We start from the raw sequence: 19,832 nt of genomic DNA, 5'->3' as shown, positions 1-19,832 counted from the left end.
TGTGTGTGTGTGTGTGTGTGTGTGTGTGTGTGTGTGTGTGTGTGTGTGTGTGTTCGAGTAGAGAGCTGCATTTGAACTAGTGGAGGAGAGGGGGGTTGGTGACTCACAGTTTCACCTGGAGGGGGGGGGGAGAGACATCACATTTTGATATGACTGCACCCTGCCCTTTAAACAGCCATAAAAATTAAATGTCCAACAGCATTGTGATTTCGTCTGTGTCTCTACTGACTAACACACACACACGTCATCTGGGACAGACTGATTCCTAGTCTTTCACTCAGGCTGGAGGCCGTTACTCCTCTTATCTAGAAATATGACTATGAGCATGGGGACGGGGGTATGTCCTATGTGGTAGGAAGGAAGGGATGGATGACGTGACTGGCTGATGGGAGTGTCTGGACTGGAGGCATTTCACAACAAAGGGATTGTTTTTTCAAATCGTTTTGATTTCATTTGACAACAAGATGTCATCCTCTACTGCATTAGCCTCCCTGATTTTCCCAGTCCGTCAGTCTGTCGGTTGTCAGTAGTCATGAGGGATATCGGCTAGCTAATCCACAAACAAATAATGAAACTAGTATGCAAGAAATGTAGTTCATTTTAGCCATTCAGAACAATCGACAGCAACCAAGACAATTTATTCATCCCCCGCTAGCAGACACACAGGTTAGCCAACGTTAACACTGAGTGCCAGCGACAAGATTTCTCGTTAGTTCATGCCGACCGTTAAGTGCCAGCGACAATATATCTTGCTTTTTTTTATTAGCGATTTGAATTCATATTTCATCAATCTAGTCTCACGTTAGTGCTGCAAACTCTGAGCTTTGGGAAAATACCGCCCCCTATCGTCTCTCCCTGTGGTACTGCACCCCTTTGGAATGGATTGAATGAAACACATGGGGGGGGGGGGGGGGGGGAATCCTGCTTCCTCATTTTACTTCTCGGGCAAGTCACCTGAGAGGATCAGATTCATTGCCGAGCCCCAAAACAGCGTGGAATACATATTTCCAGTACCCAGCGTTGGATCAATAAACGCGATCGATATTTGGAATGGCGATCAGGAATCTGAGGTAAGGAATCTATTTTACCAGTCTTAGGATAATCAGAACTTTTTTCACAGAGATATCAACGTGTGTGTGTTAGGGATGGGTACCGAATTCGGTACTTTTGAGGTACCGAACCGAAACACGTCGGTACTACCGAGTATCGATTCAAGTGAGATACCGGGGGGGGGGAATAAAAATAGATTTACCTTTTTTTTTCTCTTGTCAACGTTCACACGCACAATATATGCTTACCTAGGATTTGACTTGCTTCAACAACAAAGCAGTCGGAGCAATGGCAAGCCGAAAACTGTCGAAATTGTAGTTATTTGAAGTTTGGATTTTTTTTACGACTGAGGTAGGTAAATTAAATTTCTTGAGACTAAAGTACCGAAAAAGGGTACCGTTGGGTACCAGTATCGATTCACAGGTACCGGTACCGTATTGGTTCAAATGTGAAAGGTACCCATCCCTAGTGTGTGTGTGTGTGCTGATCAGGAAATGAGAGAATTGATTTTTCAGCCCGCCTCTATAGCGTGCATAAGTACACATATACTATCGATAATCTAGCGTTTATTTGAAAACGATTCATAAATAGGCCGAAAAATGACGTGTTTGTGTATGCCCGAATATTCCAGTAAATGCCTTTTATCATATATATCATATCATATCATATCATATATCATATGTTCCTGAAAAACTAGGGCTTTTCAAAATGCTCTAAATCGGAAATGAACAGATTAAAAAACAATCCGTTTCGACAATGTTGACTGCAAACAAGTCATTGATAAGCAACAGGCAGATTAGACGCATAATTTAAAACAGAGATTATGCATTCACAACGCTATCATTGAAGTGGGTGGTGGCATTTAACCATGCTCAACCATGTTAATGGCCCGGCACTGAAAGTGTTTAAACAAGACTGGTCTGAACTGGTCCTCTGAGCTCCTCTCCAGTCAAGCTTTCGCTGCTGTGGGGTTTAAATCCTAAATATTTCCAAATCCTCCACTATCGTTATGTAACCTGTCGTGTCGTCTCTAGAGCCTTCCTTCTCTCCTTCACATTAACACATTCGGGGCCATTGGAATGAGTCTAATATCACTCAAGAGGACCGGCAAATGTAAACAGACGTGGGGCTGTTTGTAGAGCTAAATCTATACTTTATAGTATTGCTATCTGTCCATCCTCATTGTCAATTGAGTCCATAAACCGTCCCTTCAAAATGGCTTAAAGAAAAAAAAAATCATCAATACGTTCATTTTATAGCGCCGTGAATATAAGCGTTATACGGCATTTGGTATAGTATATTTTCTGGAAGGCTAGATAAAGGGCTAATAGCTATTAACGTTATATCCAATGGCATTTCCGTTATACATATGCTACAGAAATAACTCAAACTGCATATGATCGGCACGATCCTCAAGCATGTATGCATGAAAGGGGGGGGGGGGGCGGGGGACGTCGTTTCTTATTATTGATTACCAATAACCGTGTTCGTCTAAGTAGCCACATAGGCCGATCGCCTGGATGGCTATCAAAACAATGCCCGATCGGGTTGTACTTTACATGAAAAAGATCTTACTATGAGCCGGTTGGATCCCCCCCGAGCATTTCCCCGTTAACGATCGCCATCTGGTAGATCAATATGTGCATTGGCTGATGATAAATCCCCTTATTGCATAGTGAAATCCGCAATCCAAAACGTAATCCAAGCTACATGCTGCACGTCCAGAATGCTGCTAACTGAAATCTCCATTGAAAGTCAAAAAAAATAATGATCCGTTCAGCCACAGGGCACACTGCATTATCGCGATAGCGCCCCTAAGAGGATCTGGCTGGTATTGCACTTTGGCGAATTCAAAGAGTAGGGTAAATCTGCAGTGCAGCTCGGCGACCTTGAATAGGTTATTAAAATGGAATAAAAGCAATAACAACTTGCCACAGATATATACGTGCTTCTGTCCACAACGGGTGGAATCGAAACACGGAGATCTCCGTGCTTGGGCGGGATTGTGTTAACTTGAAACCTAAAAATAGCTGCTGTCCATCCATGCAGACATGTTCAGTTTATAATGCAACGTACACACGCTTGATAAAGACGTTTAGTATTTTACAAAATTGTATTTGGGCACCAATATGCCAAAATTAACTAAATGGGCTTTATTTCTATTTATAAAAAAAAATATATATATATAAGTAATTACATTAAGTAATGTACTCGGATGCCTGAACATAGTAACACAGGTATCACACTAGAGTACTAGACTAGAGACTACCCCTGGTCAATGGTTTCTAACTACACATTAATCATTAAACATCTGTTTAAACTGGTAGGAGCTGAAAAGTTGTTGTACGGAGGGATCATGCTCTGTGCTCCAAATCAGTTCTTGTCATCATGTGTCGCTTCCCAATCTCCCACTAGGAGACTCTGACTCAGCCTCTAATCCATTAGCCTTGGTGTAAAAGAGGAAGTGGTGACATCATCTCGAGTTGATGACATCACAGACAGTTTGCCTTTGCATAGCTGTGGTGGCGCCCCGGAGGGCCCAGAGGCTCCTACCTGAGCAAACCACTGGCTGGTGTGTCCTGTAATACATGCCCTTATATGGTCAAAGCCAGGACAGAACTGATACCAACAACACAGAGAGGGAGAGGAAAGAGAGGAGAAAGAAAAACGACAGGAGAGAATGAGTAAGCAAACAGAATAGTGATAGGCAACAAATAATATTTCATTAAGCAGACAAAGAGACACGCATACACACAGAAAAGCAAACGTTGAGATGGGAGACATTTAAATTAAAGATAGAGTAAGAGGAGGGTAAACTAAAGGATAAGGGACAAAAGCAAACAAGAGCGAAGAGGGAATGAAAAAGCCTTTTTTTGCTCTATAGGCCACTCCCATTGTGTCCTCTTTTAGCCAGTTGGCATGAACACGCATGAAAACACACACTTGATCTCCAGGCCAACGTTCAGCCTCCTAGGGCCAAACCTGTGGCTGCTAGAGGGTGGAGAAATATGTGTAGCCCAACCAACAGACTGACCTATAGAGCTGCTGGTCACAGCAAAAAAAAAAAGGGGGAGGGAGGGAGAAAGAGAGCAAGCGAGGGGGAGAGCAAGCTCAAGTGAGAGAGAAAAAGAGCGAGCGAGAGAGACAAAAAAGACAGACAGAAGCAAGACAGACTGACTGACTATCTCAAGACAGAAGAATTGAGATAAGGAGTACAAAAAGTAAATGGAGAGAGAAGACTGGAGATCAGCAGGAGGAGGACAGATAAGGACAGGAGTGTTGAGGAAAAGATAAAAGGACATGTCACATTCCAAGCATTGTCTCTGGAGCTAGATCAGCACACAAGACCACCACCCACCTCTCACAAACATACACAACTAAACCAAGCGCTCTGCGTTCTGTATACACAATGCCCCGTGGGGGCGGAGCCTCAGGGCACATCTAACGGTCACCATGACCCCAGCGCAAACACACAGGCAGAACAGCCACACATACTATCTCTCTCTCCCTCTCTCCAGATTGATTTCATATACAAACGCTAGCTGGGCTGCTCTCCCATTTCCCTCTCCATCACAGACAATAATTATTCCATAATTGGATCCCACATACACACGTTATCTCATCTCTCCCTCTCTCTCGCTCACACAATAATTAAAGTGCACGGAATGTTGATTCCACTATCTTACTCTGTAATGAGCCTTGCTGTCATTGACATACGACTTTAACTATGAACCTACAAGATGGATTATACACCGGGAAAGTGATGGTTTCTAGGAGAGCCTACTTGGGAATGTGTTTTCACCGCGTTACACACTCTCGTGCGTAAACCACAGCCAGGGGAGGGAATTTGCAGCTGTCAGTCCAGGAGGCCCGGGAAACAATGAGAAGTTTGTATGAGCGAGAGCGCAAGTGTGAAAGAGATGGAGAGAGATAGCGGCTCTGCATGGGCACAGACATGCATATGTGTTCGTGTATTTGTGTGGTTTATTATTTAATTTCATCAATCCAGACAGATGCCCAAATATTTATATAGTTCTACAAATAAAGTGCTAATCTTGAATTTGCTAGAATTTCTCTTGTGAATGGCGTATTTATCGTTTTATTTGCATATACATTTTATTATTTAGTTTTATCCACATTTAATACAAGTTTGAGAACAATAAGTGCCTCTTGAAGATCATTTTCAACTAATTTGTTAGTGGGCTGGATAGGACAAACTTGCAAATAGCAGCTTTCCTCAACAGAGGAAACGCAGACAGAGACCTAAATAAACCATCAGAAGACCTGCCTCTATAGGCAGTATATTATGGTAAACGACGGACCATGGTCATCTTCCCCCATTGACTGAACCAATGATCTCTGGAGAAAATCCCCTACGATCATTATGCCGGCCAATAGCCCTACCACAAATAGGGATGGGTACCGAATTCGGTACTTTTGAGGTACCGAACCGAAACACGTCGGTACTACCGAGTATCGAATCAAGTGAGAAACCGAAAAAAAAATAAAAAAAAAATAAAAAAAAATATTTTTTATTAATTTTTTTTTTTTTACTTTTTTTTTTTTTTTTTTACTTTTTTCTTTTCGTGTCAACGTTCACACGCACAATATATGCTTACCTAGGATTTGACTTGATTCAACAACAAAGCAGTCGGAGCAATGACAAGCCGAAAACTGTCGAAATTGTAGTTATTTGAAGTTTGGATTTTTTTTTACGACTGAGGTAGGTAAATAAAATTTCGACCGTTTTCGGCTTGTCATTGCTCCGACTGCTTTGTTGTTGAATCAAGTCAAATCCTAGGTAAGCATATATTGTGCGTGTGAACGTTGACATGAAAAGAAAAAAGTAAAAAAAAAAAAAAAAAAAAGTAAAAAAAAAAATGAATAAAAAATTTTTTTTTTTATTTTTTTTTATTTTTTTTTAAAGTACCGAAAAAAGGTACCGTTGGGTACCGGTATCGATTCACAGGTACCGGTACCGGTATCGGTTCAAATGTGAAAGGTACCCATCCCTAACCACAAACCACTTCCTCCTTCGGCCAATCCCTTCTTCACAGACCACCGTTCTCCAGATTCAACCATAAAGAAGAAAAAACGACTATCGACGGGGAGAGAGTGGGTCTCTGCGTGAGCACAGACATGCATATATGGATATGGGTGTGTGTTCATGTATTTGTGTGTAGCACTGGCATGTTATATGCTCCCGACACTTGACCTCAGATCCAACTCCTGAAGCCCGCCCCCCCCCCACCGACCCAGTCGTTCCACTCTGGGCCTGGCTCTCTTGCTTCAGTTGCTGACTTTGGCCTTGACGCCTTTTCGGAAGTCAGCTGTACTGTGGGTTTCGTTGAACAATGAAAACACGGCCACCGCCCCGCCCCCCATTCCCCTTCTGGTTACTTCCTGAGAAACAGGAAGTTATGGATTCTCCATTGGGGATGAGTAAAGAGTCATCGTCGCTTGTTGGTCAAAGCGCCAAAGCCGGAACTGGTCCTAATTTTTCACCTAGAAGATGGCGGTTTATAAATCTCAATACAATTGCAAGTTATCTGCCAACAGTAGAGGCATCATTCATTCATTCATTCAACCTTTATTTAGGCCCTCAGAAATTATTGAGGGTGGACCCTCATTTTCAATAATTCCGTGATTATAATAGGCAGAAAGCTATTTTATATATATAAAAAGATAAATCAGACAAGACAGAAATATTAGCATTGGCAATTACATTCAAAATCATTAAGATGCTAAAGTACATTTTCAAAATGTCCCAGTGTTACCAGAGAGTCAATATTTAAAGTGCATTGCAGATTATTCCACGAGTCTGAAGCACAAAAGCTAAACGCAGTTTTTCCGAGTTCGTTCGGAATTGACCCAAGGAACATGTAGCGTAATCCTGTCCTGAGAGCGGGTTTGACAAGCTCCTACATTGAAATCTAACAGTGAGGTGATGTAAGTTAGTCATTTGTTTAGGAGAACTTTGTAAATAATATACATATAACTATGTGGCTCTCGCCTCACAGAGGGTCAGCTAAACTTTTCATAAGAGTACACTGATGGGCACTGTAGGTATCACTAGTAATCAATCTAAGAGCAGAGTGATAAATAGTATCTAAGGGCTTAAGGGTGGTCACAGCACTTATTTTATGTCACCATAATCCAAGACCGAGAGTAATAGTTTCAACAATTCTCTTTCTAAACATGGAAAAACAAGTTATATATTTCTATAAAGAAAGCCAAGTTTCATCTGCAGCTTTTCAACATGAACTTTAAAAGTGAATTCATCAATCCAGATGCATATATTTTTATAATGTGAGTCGACTCTCTTTCAATAAAGTTTAAGTGCTAATCTGAAGTTTGATGTAATTTTTCTTAGCTCTTGTGAATACCATATATTTAGTTTGATCAGCATTTAATACAAGTTTGAGAACAATAAGTGCCTCTTGAATGGACGGATGAGTGGCGCAGTGGGCAAGGGGCTCGCCACTAACGCAGGAGATGCTGGTATCGAGCCCAGCTCTCGGCGTTGCTACCGGCTTGGCCGGTCGTCATACTAACACAATTGGCAGTGTTAGGGCCCGGGTCCACCTATCTCATATTTATGGGCGCAAGCGTCTTTTTTCAATGTATCCCAATGGAGAGGGAGCGTATGTGGCCGCATGCGCCGCCTATAGGAAATGCGCTGCAGTCGGCTTCTTTTTTCAGCTTTTTTGTGCGGCCGCACACAGCGTTTAAAGTTGAAACTTTCTGAACTTCAGAGCGATGCGCTGAGCTCATTTTCAGACAACCAATCACAGCCATTCATATCTACCCACTCTGTTTGTAACCTGACACCGGAGTTGCCTGCCTGTCTTGGCTGTTTACCCACAAGAGACGGGCCATTGAGATTCGCGACAAAGCACAAATACACTAATAATAATAACTACATGAATACACTACTAAAAAGCTAATAAAAAGCAAAGGGCGAACTGTGGTGTCAGGCAATAACTATATATAATTAATATACAATAAAGTGTATTAAAATATGCTATATGTGCAAAACCGCGGCAGGAAAAAACGATAAAAAGATGGCTGTAGATTTCTTTCTGCACTGCCAGCGTTTTTGTGAGATAGGTGGACGCATGCCCTTAGAGGGTGGGAAAGCCGGTGGGTGGGGATTGGACATTGTGGACAGCGACTCCTACATGTCGGTTGGTGCGCCTGTACAGCAGAATCAGGAAGTATCGGGGGCAGCGTGAGCCTCCCACGCGTTACTCCTCGCCACTGAGAGATCACGCTGTGCAGGTGAAAAGATGCGACAGCTGCCTCCTCGTGTACCGGAGGGGACACGTGATGCAAGGCTTGGTCCTCACTGCAGCCGACCAGTGGGAGGCATAGTCTAGCAACGTTCGAGACAGGGGAGGGGAGAATTGAAGGGAGAATTGGCGAGGCAAAATTGGGATGGGAGAAAAACTGAAAAATAAGGAGAAAAAGTGGATAAAAAAAGAAGTGCCTCTTGAAGAAGATACTTTTCAACTAATTTGTTAGTGGGCTGGATAGGACAAACTTGCAAATAGCAGCTTTCCTCAACAGAGAAAACGCAGACAGAGACCTAAATAAACCATCAGAATACCTGCCTCTATAGGCAGTATATTATGGTAAATGACGGATGGTCAACTTCCCCTATTGACTGAACCAATGATCTATGGAGAAAATCCCCTACGATCATTATGCCGACCATAGCCCTACCACAAACCACTTGCTCCTTCGGCCAATCCCTTCTTCACAGACCACCGTTCTCCAGATTTAACCAGAAAGAAGAAAAAACAACTATCGACGATGGTCTCCAAGGACGACATGTCGTGCTTTTAACTTGTTGTTGCTAATAAATCACTTTAAACAGAGGGACGGAGCGTGCTGCACTTATCTTCTCCGTTGAACCTTGAAAGAGCCTTTTCTCTTAGCCTATCCCTTGTCTCACTCTAAAAAGATATGCCCGAGTTTCTGAGGGGGAAAATTAACGGTGGCTCAACAGCATGCAGTATTAGCCATATCTTTTTGATTTAGCAACTTAATTTATCCTGATTTTAGTGCTGTGAAATATTATCCTTGTTTATTGAGCTTATTGCAATTACGTTATCCCCGATGCTTAATGCTCAAACCGTCAATCAAAACAGTCACCAACAAGTCAACAACTTAAGCGTGTCCATCCGTATCTATGAACACTACAGAAAGTGGGTGACAGAATTTGGAAATGCACAAACACAAACCATTGTTTTTATCTTTTAGATAATGCTATGGCAGTAGTATTTCGTGGTAACGAAACGTGGTAATCTCTCGTGCAGCAGATTCCACCGTGTGTTTTTCTGCTGAGCAGACGTCTCGCTTTGAAACCCTGTGAGGCGTGGGGGGGGGGCACAAGACTTCTGTTTGAGCGAGTTTTCGGTTTCAGTGGTAACGTACATTACTTGGTAACCAAATAAAAATAAGGACATTATGACCGGAGAGATTTAAATATGCCAGACTTCCAACGAATTTCCCAGGTGAAAAAAAACTGTAATTACCGGATAACAGAAACCCAGATTTGACCGCTAAGCAGTAGGGGTGGGACAATACATCGATCCAGATCGATATATCGATCTATTATCAATAATCAAATAGGATCGACGCAACGTAAAAAGATCGATTCATATTGCGATACTCTTATTTTGAAAATCCCCGCGAGTCATATCCGCCGGCGCCCAGTATTGTGAAACTCCATGTAGAAATTACAGCAGTGTTTGCGTCTGCTGTAAAGCACTACAGAGCGTCTATTTTGCGAGCCGATATAAGTCTGTGCAGTTTTTTCCCCGCAACGGGTCAAATGCATATAACAGGCGTTGCATCGTCGCCATTCCTTTATGCCAACGTCGCGTTAAATATCTAAATGAACGTCGCGTTGGCTGCTAAAAGCTAAGCAGCTAACCGTGAGAGAGAACAGGAGAGTGGAAAGGGGACTTGGAAGGAGGAGGGGTGGGGGCTGTGGGGGACTGTGTGTGTGTGTGTGTGTGTGTGTGTGTGTGTGTGTGTGTGTGTGTGTCTGTGTGTGTCTGTGTGTGTGTTAAAGCTCAATATATAAAAACAAAAGTGAACAGGAGGTCTATTTGTATTAAAAACAATAGATTGTTTTTCATTTAAATGTCTGGAAGAGCTCAAAAATAAATACATCAATTGATATTTCCGTAGCCTTTTTTTAGTTGATCTAAATGTGACTGATTGTGTTAAATGGGCACATAATATCGCCTCATATCGATCGCAGACACCTGAATTGAATCGTATCGTATCGTATCGTGGCAGACTTTGTGATATCGGCAAATATCGTATCGTTGTCCAAAGAATCGATATCGTATCGTATCGTGATGAAACTGATGATTCCCACCCCTACTAAGCAGCCGATTCCACTCCAATCACGTGCAATGTTAAAGTAAACATAGTTGATACTAACATCGAAGGAGAAATGCTTGTCTTAATTCCTAAATCGCATTTCAGAATATCTCAAGACAAATCCAGCAAGCCAGCTATGTTACAATGCAACGTTACATTGATCAGGTAAAGTAATCCAATCGGAGAAACTGAGAAGCAGATCAGGTCAAGTTCTTTTCACCCCATATGGTCACATGACGGCTCAGTGAGCATATGAAGACCCTTATTGGGTCTTAACTCTAGTTTTCATTATGAATTTATTTTACATTCAATACACACGCATTGAAATGTAAAACAAGAAGGGCCTAGTGCTTGAACATTGCAGCATGGCGGTTGCTTGCCATCCCCTGTGCCTTGTCAATAGTGCGGTATTGCAGTTATCGTGACAGCCATGTCCACTGCTACATGGACCTAGGATTGTTGCAACAGAGCACACACACTTGCCAATCATATGATCATTGGCAGGAACCTCACATTTCAAGGCTTCCCATTGTTACTATACTTCCCATCACCACTATAACGTGACAACTAATATAATCTCTGACAAAACAACAATGTTTTCATGACCCTGGTAGTGGAAAACAGGATCTTGGATATTGTCGAAAATACATAGATGTCAACGGGGAAATCAATCGGTTACTTAATTCATGAAATGTTGACATATTGGAGAAATTAAGTTTGGCAGGAAAACAATGATATGTGTTTTAAACTGAACTTTAAAAAAGGGGGCAAATTGCCACAAGGGGCTGGGCCATATTTGCTTAGGTATGCTTGATCATATGTTGGATCATCCAATTGATGATAGATGGTTGGGAAATGTGATACAGTATCAAACTTTTTCTTTTAGCATTAATAGACGATGTATTTTTTTCCATTAATTTAAAAATAGGTTTCTGAAGTTTCCCCTCACTTAAAAAGTAGAGTTGTTCCGATACCAGTATCGGAAATGCCTCCGATACTGCCTAAAATGCTGGTCGAGTACCCTCTAATTCTGCGCTCCGATACCATACGACGTCATTTATAAACAACACATGCGGACGGTATCCTCCTACTGAGAGTGAGCTGAGCATTATAAAACAAACGTGTTTTTAATCGACCGTGAATTAAAGTGTCAATGCTGTTTGTTTGTCATTTTAACAGCAGATACTTTCTTAAATGCCATCGTCCCGACAGCAGTGTGACGGGGAGCTAGTGTTGTCAAAAATATCGAAGTATCGATACATATCGATACTGAATATTTAAAACGGCTTCGATACTCATTTCCCGAAGTACCGATACTTTCTGCAGTATCGGTACCAGCTGGCGAGTGTTCTACCGCAAGTTGTTGACGCGCTGTTCAGAGCGCTCAGCGCGCTTGCCCCCCCGGCTCCTCCGAGTCCAGCCCTCCCCCTCACAGAGAGCCGTCTTCTTCAGTTAGTAAACAAACATTTTAGCTGAAGATGGTAAATGCAGAGCCTCCGCAACTTGTGCTTGTGGATAAAGAAAACAGCAGAAGTGCTGTTTGGAGGTACTTCGGGTTTCAAGTAAACAACCAAGGACAAGCTACAAATGCCCCAATGCTATTTGCAAGCGGTGTTAGAGCAGTGCCAGCGCCGATCTCCATAAAGAAATGAAAGGTTCGTGACAGCTGCTCTTTCAACGTCACTGTGACTGAAGCATTAAACCATTAACTCTAGTTTAATACATGATACGTTGTCTACTGATGGCGCATAATATCAACAGCTGATTCGTTGTAACGTTACAGCTAGGGATGGGTACCGAATTCGGTACTTTTGAGGTACCGAACCGAAACACGTCGGTACTACCGAGTATCGAATCAAGTGAGAAACAAAAAAAAAATTATAAATGTTTCTTTTTTTTACTTTTTTTTTAACTTTTTTCTTTTCATGTCAATGTTCACACGCACAATATATGCTTACCTAGGATTTGACTTGATTCAACAACAAAGCAGTCGGAGCAATGACAAGCCGAAAACTGTCGAAATTGTAGTTATTTGAAGTTTGGATTTTTTTTTTACGACTGAGGTAGGTAAATTTAATTTCTTGAGACTAAAGTACCGAAATAAGGTACCGTTGGGTACCGGTATCGATTCACAGGTACCGGTTCAAATGTGAAAGGTACCCATCCCTAGTTACAGCTACCAGCTAACGTTAGCTACTGCTAGCTCCGTTAGCTTAGCTGGCTACTTTTATAATTACTGCATGGAAACGGAGTAACGTTAACGTTTAAACGTTATGTCGAGGTCATACAATACTACAGTCGACATAAGGTTAACGTTACCCCGTTTCCATCAAGTGTTTAAATAGCAGCAATCTTGTTGAAAATGTAACGTTACTAAAATGCTCCGAGCATAGCCTCTCTCTCTCTCTACTGCTAGCCGTTAGCTCTGTTAGCTTAGCTGGCCACTTTTATAACTACTGCATGGAAACGGAGTAACGTTAACGTTTAAACGTTATGCCGAGGTCATACAATACTACAGTCGACATAAGGTTAACGTTACCCCGTTTCCATCAAGTGTTTAAATAGCAGCAATCTTGTTGAAAATGTAACGTTACTAAAATGCTCCGAGCATAGCCTCCCTCTCCCCCTCTCGTTATCTTTAAATAAAAACGAAACTGTTACTAACTGTAATACAAACAGTTCAGTTTGTCAGGTACATGCAACACAGATTACAGTGTTTACATCTGTCTGCTTGAGAAAATACCATGTTCTGCATTTGCAATAAAAATGATTGAAGTGAGATGAACAGTTATTTTTAAATGTGTGATCTAAAGATAAACAAAGGGTTTTAAAATTGTTATATTTATCTTCTCTTATAGTACCAGAGAGAAGCTAAATTTGAAGCTAAATTTGTTTAAAAAAATATATATATATATATATATATTTTTTTTATATCGAAATAATATCGAAGTATCAATACTTTTCAAGGTATCGTATCGAAGTCGAAATTCCAGTATCGTGACAACACTACGGGGAGCTCTGATGTATTCGCTTGCTGGTGTTATTAGCATTAGCTGAAGAGCTAACCAAAAAGCTAGTTTTAGCTTTAACGTTACCTTGGCTAAAGTTGGGGCTATTCATAATCCAGCAATAATGGCTGCAGACCTGCAAGCAAAGTACAGCAAGTTGGCAAAGGAGTATTCCAAGGTAAATCACTTTTTCACCAGTAACGTTATATTGTCTTGTTTCCATCTAACCTAGCTCGCGTTAACTGCTAGCTCATGCTAACGTGGCTAACTGATCAACCTCTCCCACACATGCACGCAATTAATGACATAATGCGGACAGCCATGCTACCGGCGGTGACAATGTTTAGCTTTTAGTGCCAAATGATAAGAGTCTGAGGCAGAGTCTCAAAAGAGAATGTTGAATATTTATTGTGCATTAAAAATCACAACAGAGCCTCCGCTACTACAGTAGCTAACCTAAACGGAGCCTAGGAAGTGCCACAACGTTGTGTAACCTCCGTGCGGAATCAATGTCACAACAACCTTTCCGTGGGTGAACTCATTGAGCATACATTAATACTAATCTATACAATCACCTGTTGTTGAATAAATACCATTACTTTATAGTTATTACTAAAAAAAATATATATAAAACGGTAGCTGTAAAAAAAAGAAAAAAAAAGTTTTATAATTTATATAATAATTATTTTTTAAATGTATGCACTGGTATCGGATCAGTATCGGTCGATACCCAAAGCATAGGTATCGGCATCGGGAAGGAAAAATGGTATCGGAACAGCTCTATTAAAAAGGTTTCCCACATTTAAAAGAAAGTGTGTCATAATGTGAAAAACACCACACAATACAATAACAAAGTAGAAGGACAAGAGGACGTCCAGTCTGTCCCTGCTATGATTTCAGTGAAGACGGGGTCAAATGTCAGGCCGAGTGCCTCAGGGCTGGGAGGTCAACCCAATATGAAGGAATACCATCGTGGATCCGTGCAGGTATGGATTTGTATTATGCCGTTGCAAACAATATATATACAAATTATATAAGATTAAAAATATATACATAAAAGTTCATACAAAAATGGTTCCTTGCAGCAGCATTAAAAAATGTAAAAGACAAATACCATCAACACCAAGAATAAGTGATATTTTGGATACATCTCCCCAGCCCTGACATACACTACACACAGTTAACATGTGATCCTGCCCCTGACACACACCACGAGTCATTCTGTCTGATTCTGCAGTCAGTCAGTCAGTCAGTCAGTGTGACTCATTCAACCCTGTCAAAAGACATCTACAGACATGCACACAGCCACATACCATAATACAACGTCTGTTTAGTTTATGAAATTCTATGCCTACACCTGCCACCACCAGCACCAGGAGCAACACACACAGAACAACAAAACATTGTTTTGCGGCATTTCAATGTAATTGACACCCTTGTTTGCCGATAAGTCAGTGTAATGCCATTGGCACTGGTTTACGTAGGGCATGGCCTTGTAATGGGATTGAGGCATTAGCCTGCTAATCCACTTACATCCCAACACACACAAACAGAGACATATACTGCAGTATAGTAACCTAAACACTTAAAAAGAACAAATGCAGCCAGTACTGGCACCATGCATCAATGATAAAAAACGGTCTGGCAGACGATGTATTAATTAAAGGCCTCTGCGAAGATGTTTGCATTCATACATTACATACACACAAACTGTTATTAGTGGTAGCACCTGCTGCACATCCTAGTAACAACAGATTAATTGTAGACTGAATCCTAATGATTAAAACACACGACAATAAAACAAATATAAACTATTTTGTTGAAGTTTGCTACAACAACAATAAAAGCTTTAGTACTTTTTATAATGCATGTAATTAAGTGTTGTCCCCTCCTCTGCCTACATCCAGACATGAGGCAGAAGATTCTCAAGAGTTGGATATTTTCATGATTGAGATATTCTAGAAATAGAAATGTTGACATCTCATCTTAAACCACAATAAATCCCATTGTTGTTGCAGGCTTCACCCAGGAGCAGAAGCAATAGTCTCAGCAACTGATTCAATTAGGGCTGCCCCAAATAGTCAACGAAACGTTGGTTGACCAAGTTTTCATTGGCCATAGAAAAGAAAGATTTCATTTGGGAGCTGCGCCTTGTCAAAATTAGGTCAGTATATGGACATTTAATTTGAGATGACGGACACAGGAAGTGGGTGGCAACTGGTGACGCAGTCAGTCATGGACAGTTATTTGTGTTTAAACAGCTGGTCCCGGCAGGATAAGTTAGTAGTTAGCTAGATACTTGTTGTGAGCTAATCTAGGCTAAGTAGCCTAGGGTTTGCAACAGAGACTTGGGATCAAAATATCCCGTTGCCACGGAAATGTCACACTGCAACAGACTGCCGTGGACAATCTACAGAAGATTGCAGTACTTGAAGCAAAAATATTTAGTTTGGAACACTGGGAATAATACAACGTTGTTATGGCCGGAGCCCAAACCAAGCTAACAACATTAGCGCTACAAACGGGGTGCTCATGCAACGGTATACCGCGTTAAGGTATATCGCGTTAAGGTATAACACATTATCAAACAACCAAGTTTCTGAACTGTAAGCCTTTCCCTGTAATACGTGCCCACGGTATGAATTGATGCCGTGTGCAGATATGTGCGGAGCTGCATGCCACTACAATGGAAGGTTACCTATATAAATATGCTTTATTGCGCTTAACATTATCCAAGTGTTTCTTGGGGACTGGGGACGATAGATGACCTCACTTAGTGTTAACAGGCATCTTGCTTCATACATGCCATGCACTGTACTACAATGTATATTTAAAAAAGGCTCATTATTACCGTTTTGTATTTTTCTGTACATGTAGCACAGTGTAAATGTAAATTATTATGATTTTTCAAATGTACACTACCATTCAAAAGTTTGGGGTAACTTCGAAATGTCCTTATTTTTTTAAGAAAAGCACTGTCCAGTGTTCTAATGGTACATTGTGTTCGCTAATCGTGTTATAAAGCTAATGGATGATTAGAAAAACCTTGAAATCCATTGTGCAATTACGTTAGCACAGCTAAAAATGAGTTTGCTGGTTAGAGAAGCTATAAAACTGGCCTTCCTTTGAGCTAGTCGAGTATCTGGAGCATCCCATTTGTGGGGTTGATTATACTCTCAAAATGGCCAGAAAAAGAGAACTTTCATATGAAACTCGACAGTCTATTCTTGTTCTTAGAAATTACGGCTATTCCATGTGAGAAATTGCCAAGAAACTGAAAATGTCCTACAACAATGTGTACTACTCCCTTCAGAGAACGGCACAAACAGGCTCTAACCAGAGTAGAAAGAGAAGTGGCAGGCCCCAGTGCACAACTGAGCAAGAAGACAAGTACATTAGAGTTTCTAGTTTGAGAAATAGACGCCTCACAGCACAGGTCCTGAACTGGAAGCTTCGTTAAATGGTACGGTCCACAAAACGCCAGTGTCAACGTCTACAGTGAAGAGGCGACTCTGGGATGCTGGCCTTCTAGGCAGAGTGGCAAAGAAAAAGCCATATCAGAGACTGGCCAATAAAAGGAAGAGATTAATATGGGCAAAAGAACACAGACAGAGGAAGATTGTAAAAAAGTGTTATGGACAGACGAATCGAAGTTTGAGGTGTTTGGGTCACACAGAAGAACATTTGTGAGACGCCATCTATCAAGCATGGTGGAGGTAATGTGATGGTTTGGGGCTGCTTTGGTGCTGGTAAAGTGGGAGATTTGTACAAGATAAAGGGGATTTTGAATGTCCCAAAGCACACCTCCAAATTATGCAAGAACTATTAAGGGAAGAAGCAGGCAGATGGTATTCTGTCTGTAATGTAATGACCAGCGCAGTCACCAGATCTCAACCCCATTGAGCTGTTGTGCAGCTCGACCGTATGGTACGCAAGAAGGCACTTCAAGCCGATCCAACTTGTGGGAGGTGCTTCAGGAAGCGTGGGGTGAAAGTTCTTCAGATTCCCTCAACAAATTAACAGCTAGAATGCCAAAGGTCTGCATTGCTGTAAAGGGAGCATTCTTTAACGAAAGCAAAGTTTGAAGGACAAAATTATTATTTCAAAATGAAAATCATTATTTCTAGCCATGTCAATGTCCTGACTATATTTTCTATTCATTTTGCAACTCATTTGATAAATAAAAGTGTGAGTTTTCATGGAAAACACGAAATTGTCTGGGTGACGGCAAACTTTTGAACGGTAGTGTATATCATAAAAGTGTAACAACTAGTTGACTAATGACTTGAACTGACGGTCGACCGGGGACATGTTTAGTCTGGGGCAGCCCTAGATTTGGTCCTGGGATTTTTTGTCATATTGCAAATCCCCAGCCTCTACCAAGCTAGGCCTTAAGCCTACATGAAAAGATACTGGAATATGTGTCAACATAGTCTACCCACATGAAAACAGCATTTTACAACAGAAAAGCCAGTTTATTCAGATGCAGTGCGTTGACAGTTATCCCCACCCAGCCTTCTCCCTACTAAAAACAAGTCCACACAGGAGGACCCAACCAACAGGTTCACTAGCTGACACACAACCCCGCCTGCCTATAGAGAATACAACTCCAAGACCACCACCCTACACACACAAACATTTAAAGAGCCCGGGGACATGATCAGCTTGTCAAACAAGTTGAAGGGTCCAATTACATTGAGAATTAACTATAGACAAAACTTTACAAAATTCATCATCTGGCGGTCTTACCTATATACTGTCTTCTGCCTGTGCTCCCCGGTTTCAAATAGAAGTGTCTCCCCCACAGCTGATAACAGGAACTGGGGAAAAAAAAGGCACAAACATATCATACATGGGGTAAATCTAGTCATATACAGGTATGGTATGGGGAACAAACAAACAATTGACTACTTCTGTATTATACGATCAGTAGCTACCCCCCTCGTAAGTGTCAAGAATCATTTTCAAACATGTACACCAGCAGCAAGTCTTGTCTGCTTGCTATGAACTAACTAAAGGTTTTCACCTGTCTAGCTAAATCAGGCCGACTTTATTGATGAGGTAACGTCAACAGCGCTGGTGGTGTACAGTACACATCACAGTGTTAACGTTATAGTAATTTTTAACAAAAGAATCACGAGGATGGGACGTGCGTCAGCCACAATATGTTAACGTCAATGCCATGGTCAAATAAATGTACCTGCCCGAAATCAAATAAACGCAAAAGGGACTTGCTTTACATTGCAGCTAGAATGACCCAATTTTTTAACTAGCTAGCATCACAATAACCCGTAGTGACGGTTCATCACAACAGTGGGTTAGCGTTAGCTTAGCTGTGATGGCACTGAGTCTGTCTGGCGAAGCAAATAGCCACACGAGCTAGTTAGTAGTTAGCATTCAATAACTTAGTTAATAATTGCGCTAACGTTACACTCTAGTTCTGCGTTGTCATATCTGGTTCAGCTAGCTAATGAAACATTATATACACCGTGTGCCTCTCACACAGAAGGCAACACAAACCCGAGACACTCCTTGGACTTTGGGTGTAACGTTAGCTCCGATGCTAAGCTAACGTGAGTTAGCCTCGCCTGGGGAAGAAGTCGTGCCGACCAGTGACCACTCCTTGCCAACGCTGCAGTGCGCCAATTATCAGTCAAAAAGCACCACACCGTATTTAATGAACTCGTATGTTTCATCGTTTACTCACCTATTCGCGCAGTTCTTCTTCCCCGACCCCCTTCTTCCTACGTCGTATTCCCGTAATGGTTTTTCCGCTTTTCCCCTCCTTTCCTGGTTTCTCGGTCAGTCTAGTTAGGAGGCAGAACCAGCGAGTTTCTCTCTCAGAGGGGGCGGGATCAACTTTACCGTAATGACGGCGCGACGGGCACAACTCCTCCCGACACAGGTGGGTCACTACTAGTTGGGTGCACTAGTCACCCAATACTGTGAAATAATGTGAAATAAATACATTATCCAGACTATGTTTATTTCAATTATTTCCAATTGACCAAAACAATAGAGCTGTTCTTATTTAAACAAGTAGGTTAATAGGAGGCTGGAGCAACTTAAAATTGTGGAATGTGTCTTTATTAAAGGTCTTCCCTTCCAGCTCCTGCTCCTCCCTCCCCACCCCTTTCTCTCCCTCTCACACACATACAGTACACTCACACACTGTGAGTCATTCCATTGATTGTTTATGAACAATAGGCAAAAAAGGAAGCAGCATTTCACAGTATAATGGCATTTCCTATTTTCCATAAACTATGCTCCTCGACACACTAGTGACCTGATCCCATCCTCAGTCATATGATCCACATAATAATAATAATGGCTTGGATTTATATAGCGCCTTTCACATACCCAAGGCACTTAACA

At 41.5% G+C, this 19,832-nt stretch overlaps 1 protein-coding gene across 6 annotated transcripts in view; it reads right to left on the bottom strand.

Annotated features, from left to right (window-relative positions):
- LOC311243288 (catenin delta-1-like) overlaps window positions 1–19,302 on the bottom strand; it is an 81,759-nt gene extending 62,457 nt beyond the window's left edge. For all 6 annotated transcript variants that reach the window (XM_084332457.1, XM_084332460.1, XM_084332458.1 and 3 more), the window contains exons 1-2: window positions 19,165–19,302; window positions 18,207–18,277 (exon numbers count right to left, since the gene is read on the bottom strand). The gene's annotated coding sequence lies outside the window, so the exon portion shown is untranslated. The remainder of the gene's footprint in view (window positions 1–18,206; window positions 18,278–19,164) is intronic.
- Window positions 19,303–19,832: the final 530 nt, after the last annotated feature.

Source organism: Notolepis coatsorum (assembly GCF_963971535.1).
Source record: "Notolepis coatsorum genome assembly, chromosome: 16".
NCBI lineage: Eukaryota > Metazoa > Chordata > Actinopteri > Aulopiformes > Paralepididae > Notolepis > Notolepis coatsorum.
This window is presented reverse-complemented; position numbering and strand designations above follow the sequence as displayed.